This window comes from Trachinotus anak, unplaced genomic scaffold (assembly GCF_046630095.1).
Source record: "Trachinotus anak isolate AG129_WGS33_773 ecotype Australia unplaced genomic scaffold, CSIRO_AGI_Tana_v1 ptg000031l, whole genome shotgun sequence".
Taxonomy (NCBI): Eukaryota; Metazoa; Chordata; class Actinopteri; order Carangiformes; family Carangidae; genus Trachinotus; species Trachinotus anak.
Genome location: NW_027273882.1, coordinates 9,584,068 through 9,590,067, shown reverse-complemented (window position 1 = coordinate 9,590,067; position 6,000 = coordinate 9,584,068).

Sequence of the window (6,000 nt, the reverse complement as noted above, 5' to 3'; positions counted from 1 at the left end):
CTAACCCTAACCCTAACCCTAACCCTAACCCTAACCCTAACCCTAACCCTAACCCTAACCCTAACCCTAACCCTAACCCTAACCCTACCCTAACCCTAACCCTAACCCTAACCCTAACCCTAACCCTAACCCTAACCCTAACCCTAACCCTAACCCTAACCCTAACCCTAACCCTAACCTAACCCTAACCCTAACCCTAACCCTAACCCTAACCCTAACCCTAACCCTAACCCTAACCCTAACCCTAACCCTAACCCTAACCCTAACCCTAACCCTAACCCTAACCCTAACCCTAACCCTAACCCTAACCCTAACCCTAACCCTAACCCTAACCCTAACCCTAACCCTAACCCTAACCCTAACCCTAACCCTAACCCTAACCCTAACCCTAACCCTAACCCTAACCCTAACCCTAACCCTAACCCTAACCCTAACCCTAACCCTAACCCTAACCCTAACCCTAACCCTAACCCTAACCCTAACCCTAACCCTAACCCTAACCCTAACCCTAACCCTAACCCTAACCCTAACCCTAACCCTAACCCTAACCCTAACCCTAACCCTAACCCTAACCCTAACCCTAACCCTAACCCTAACCCTAACCCTAACCCTAACCCTAACCCTAACCCTAACCCTAACCCTAACCCTAACCCTAACCCTAACCCTAACCCTAACCCTAACCCTAACCCTAACCCTAACCCTAACCCTAACCCTAACCCTAACCCTAACCCTAACCCTAACCCTAACCCTAACCCTAACCCTAACCCTAACCCTAACCCTAACCCTAACCCTAACCCTAACCCTAACCCTAACCCTAACCCTAACCCTAACCCTAACCCTAACCCTAACCCTAACCCTAACCCTAACCCTAACCCTAACCCTAACCCTAACCCTAACCCTAACCCTAACCCTAACCCTAACCCTAACCCTAACCCTAACCCTAACCCTAACCCTAACCCTAACCCTAACCCTAACCCTAACCCTAACCCTAACCCTAACCCTAACCCTAACCCTAACCCTAACCCTAACCCTAACCCTAACCCTAACCCTAACCCTAACCCTAACCCTAACCCTAACCCTAACCCTAACCCTAACCCTAACCCTAACCCTAACCCTAACCCTAACCCTAACCCTAACCCTAACCCTAACCCTAACCCTAACCCTAACCCTAACCCTAACCCTAACCCTAACCCTAACCCTAACCCTAACCCTAACCCTAACCCTAACCCTAACCCTAACCCTAACCCTAACCCTAACCCTAACCCTAACCCTAACCCTAACCCTAACCCTAACCCTAACCCTAACCCTAACCCTAACCCTAACCCTAACCCTAACCCTAACCCTAACCCTAACCCTAACCCTAACCCTAACCCTAACCCTAACCCTAACCCTAACCCTAACCCTAACCCTAACCCTAACCCTAACCCTAACCCTAACCCTAACCCTAACCCTAACCCTAACCCTAACCCTAACCCTAACCCTAACCCTAACCCTAACCCTAACCCTAACCCTAACCCTAACCCTAACCCTAACCCTAACCCTAACCCTAACCCTAACCCTAACCCTAACCCTAACCCTAACCCTAACCCTAACCCTAACCCTAACCCTAACCCTAACCCTAACCCTAACCCTAACCCTAACCCTAACCCTAACCCTAACCCTAACCCTAACCCTAACCCTAACCCTAACCCTAACCCTAACCCTAACCCTAACCCTAACCCTAACCCTAACCCTAACCCTAACCCTAACCCTAACCCTAACCCTAACCCTAACCCTAACCCTAACCCTAACCCTAACCCTAACCCTAACCCTAACCCTAACCCTAACCCTAACCCTAACCCTAACCCTAACCCTAACCCTAACCCTAACCCTAACCCTAACCCTAACCCTAACCCTAACCCTAACCCTAACCCTAACCCTAACCCTAACCCTAACCCTAACCCTAACCCTAACCCTAACCCTAACCCTAACCCTAACCCTAACCCTAACCCTAACCCTAACCCTAACCCTAACCCTAACCCTAACCCTAACCCTAACCCTAACCCTAACCCTAACCCTAACCCTAACCCTAACCCTAACCCTAACCCTAACCCTAACCCTAACCCTAACCCTAACCCTAACCCTAACCCTAACCCTAACCCTAACCCTAACCCTAACCCTAACCCTAACCCTAACCCTAACCCTAACCCTAACCCTAACCCTAACCCTAACCCTAACCCTAACCCTAACCCTAACCCTAACCCTAACCCTAACCCTAACCCTAACCCTAACCCTAACCCTAACCCTAACCCTAACCCTAACCCTAACCCTAACCCTAACCCTAACCCTAACCCTAACCCTAACCCTAACCCTAACCCTAACCCTAACCCTAACCCTAACCCTAACCCTAACCCTAACCCTAACCCTAACCCTAACCCTAACCCTAACCCTAACCCTAACCCTAACCCTAACCCTAACCCTAACCCTAACCCTAACCCTAACCCTAACCCTAACCCTAACCCTAACCCTAACCCTAACCCTAACCCTAACCCTAACCCTAACCCTAACCCTAACCCTAACCCTAACCCTAACCCTAACCCTAACCCTAAACCCTAACCCTAACCCTAACCCTAACCCTAACCCCTAACCCTAACCCCTAACCCTAACCCTAACCCTAACCAGATCTTAACCCTAACCATAACCATACTCTGTATTGCCTAACCCTAATCTCGGCCTCTTGCCTAAACCTAAATCTAAACCCAACCCCTAGTTCTGGCCCTAACCATAACCTCTAGGCCCTAATCTTGACCCCATCCCATTTACTTTACCCTAACCATAACCACTATTTTTTTTAATCCCTAACCTTAACCCAACCCCAGTTCTATATTTCTAACCCTAACAAAATTGGATTGTTACAAATAAATTGATAATTGAGTTTAAAAACAATTTTAGATTAAAATCACAATTAATAAATTCATTATTGGAGGTTAAAAAGTTTTAAGAATATTAATTTATGGGAATTAGGTTAAAAAAATAATTTAAATTCATGAATTGGCTATTATAGGGTTAAAAAGAGGTTAAAAAGGTCAAAAAAGTTCATAGATTTAAAAAGACGATAAAAAATTAAAAAAGACGAACCAAAATGAAAAAAGGCGAATTTAAGAAAAGGGGCGGATATAAAAGGCGAGACAAGGAGTGAGAAGCTCATTTTTATCCTAGCTCTCGAAGCAGCAACATCCCATACAGCGAGCCTTATTGGATATATTATTATTATTTTTTTTGTGTGTGCCTTTGGCCTGAGGAAGACTCAAGGGAGTCGAAACGTTGCCTGGAGGCACACGTTCATGTAAGTTAATTGTTTTATTTTATTTTTTACAAAGAACTTAATTAAAAAAGTCTTTTTAAAGGCTAGTTTTTTGTTAGTTTATTAGAGTTCATTCTTCTCAAGTGGAGAAGCGTTTTTTGTTTATCCTTTTATTATTATAAATAAATAAATAAATAACACAGACAGTTGATTTCATAGTTTTTTTATTATTATATATCTACCTTAAAACAAAAATTATTATTATATGAATACAAAGCCTAAAATACTTACCTGAAAGAAAGAAAAAAAGAAAGAAAAGGAAAAAGGAGAAGAGAAAGGAAAAGAAGGAAAGGAAAAGGGAAACCAAAGTACTTACCAGAAGATGGACGGAGGCTGGACTACGGTCCGCTACGGCCGTAGACGCCGGGAGGCCAATCGCGGCAGGGTCCGGTTTATGGATGGGGGTTACCCTGGGTGGAAGGACCGTGCACCTTCCGCTTTCTCCAGCTGGAGGGGGCGGGTTCCTAACCCCAATCCTAACCCTAACCCTAACCCTAACCCTAACCCTATACTAACCATAACCCCACCTTCACCCTACCAACGTTTTACTGATCCCTAACGTTGACCTGACCTCTACCCTAACCATAACCTCACCCCACCTGATCCCTAACCTCAACCTTTGACCCCACAACTTATCCCAACCTACCCTAACCCTATCATTGACCTTTGCCGGCCAGTGAGACTGGAGCCCTTGATGGTGTACTGGATAAGACTGTGGACACTGACACGGGAGACCTGGGTTCAAACCCAGGTTGTAACCCCTATCCAATAGGGGTCCACAGTCTGAAAAAGATTTCACCAGTCTAATCCTACCATCATTCTTACAGCTGCCCTTGTTTTATCCCTTCTCAGCTCCTTTTATTTTATTTATTAGAATTTTACCATTATTTTAAACCATAACCCTCTTAAAATGGATCATGGTTTCCCGGATCCCCCCGGTGGTGTAGGGGTTAGGGTTGTGGACCCCCAAACAGATGACTGGGGTTCAAAACCCAGCCCTAGCAAAAGAGCAGTATTGCCTAACAAAATACTAAAACACTAAGGAATCCACAGCCCAACCCCCCCACCACCCCTAAGTGAATTTTAAGCACCTGGTACTATCTTAAAAGAGACCTATTTTAATGTTTTTAATGGAATCAGGTTCCTCAAACCCTGGATAACTTTCTGTCATGTGGTTTAACTGAACCTAATATTGTTCTGATAACCTGAGCATGAAGCTGTTTCTGACTTGGGTTCAGCTAAATTTGTGCTTACCTGTCCAGGGTTAGGTTAGGGGACAAAGCTTTTTTCAAAAAAATAAATAGAAATTTTTAATAAAAAAAGGCAGCTCTGGCAACAGGTATCTATATTGTCATTTATTTATTTTTGTTTCTCCTTGGGGGTTCCTATAACTCCAATAGTGCAAAAAAAATTAAAAATAAAAATTAAACAGAGACCATAATAAGATAACAATACATAAATAAATTTTAAAACTAAATAAATTAGGGTTAGAAAAAAATGTTTTAATTTCCTAAGACCACCGTAAAAGCGAGAGAGAGAGCCAATTAAAGGGTTAAAAAATTATAAAAATAAATAAAATGAAGATAAGGTGTGTGAGGGTTAAACTTGTGGGGGTTAAAAGACCTTAGGGTTAGGGCCCCCTCTGAATGGTTAAGGTTAGAGGAGGGGCCATGTACAGGTTAAATAAAAATAGTTATATCACAGAGATGGTTGGTGTTAGGCACTCTCCCAGGTGGTTATGGTTAGGAAGTTAGGGTTAGGGTTAGGTTAGGTAAAAGGCGCAGCACTCTTGGGAGGGCTGCGAAGGGCACGGGCACACGAGGACCCTAGTCCATGGCTCTGGTGACTGCAGGCTGATGAGAAGTGGAAACAGTTTTCAGGATGGGTGTGGCAGACAGGTGAAAGGGAAATTGGGGGAGAAACATGACCTGCAGGAAAAATTGTTCTTTTCTATTTTATTTTACTCTCAACATCTGTCCAGGAGCTACAGATATTGTCTCTGTGGGAAATGATGTTCTCAAACAGGAAATAATTAACTGTAAAACCAGCAGAATAAATCTAAACAAACAGAAACATCCTGCTCAAAAACAAACACACAAACTCCAGCTTTTATTTTATCTTCACACACTTCCTCTTTGGTCAGAGACATTTTAGCGTTTTTAACCCAAGAGAGAAACAGAAACATCAAACATCTTTTAAACACATTCTAATAAAAGGTACCATCATAAAGGGAGATCCAGGCTGCTCTTATTTTGAAAGGACATCTCTGTTCTACAGATGTCATAATAATTTTTTTATTGATTTTACATTTATTGATTTAAGTATATTAGTAATAAACTAAATTGACAAATGAACAACATCCAGCTGTTAGTGCTGAGGAAGAGGATGAGGAAGATGATGAAGGTGAAGATCAGGTTCTGGGATTCTGTTGGACCTGTTGGGCCCTCTGTCGGTACTCTGGCAGGTGATGAAGGATCCAGGCAGCTGGAGTCAACATGGCCACGGCAAACACTGACATGACAAAGAAACTTTGCTGCCAAAGACAAAATATGACCAATCAGAAACAAGTTCCATCTGAAACATCACAGGAAGAGACTAACAAAAAAGGAACAGAAAAAATATGTGATGTGATCAATAAATGATTCATCATTATTTGG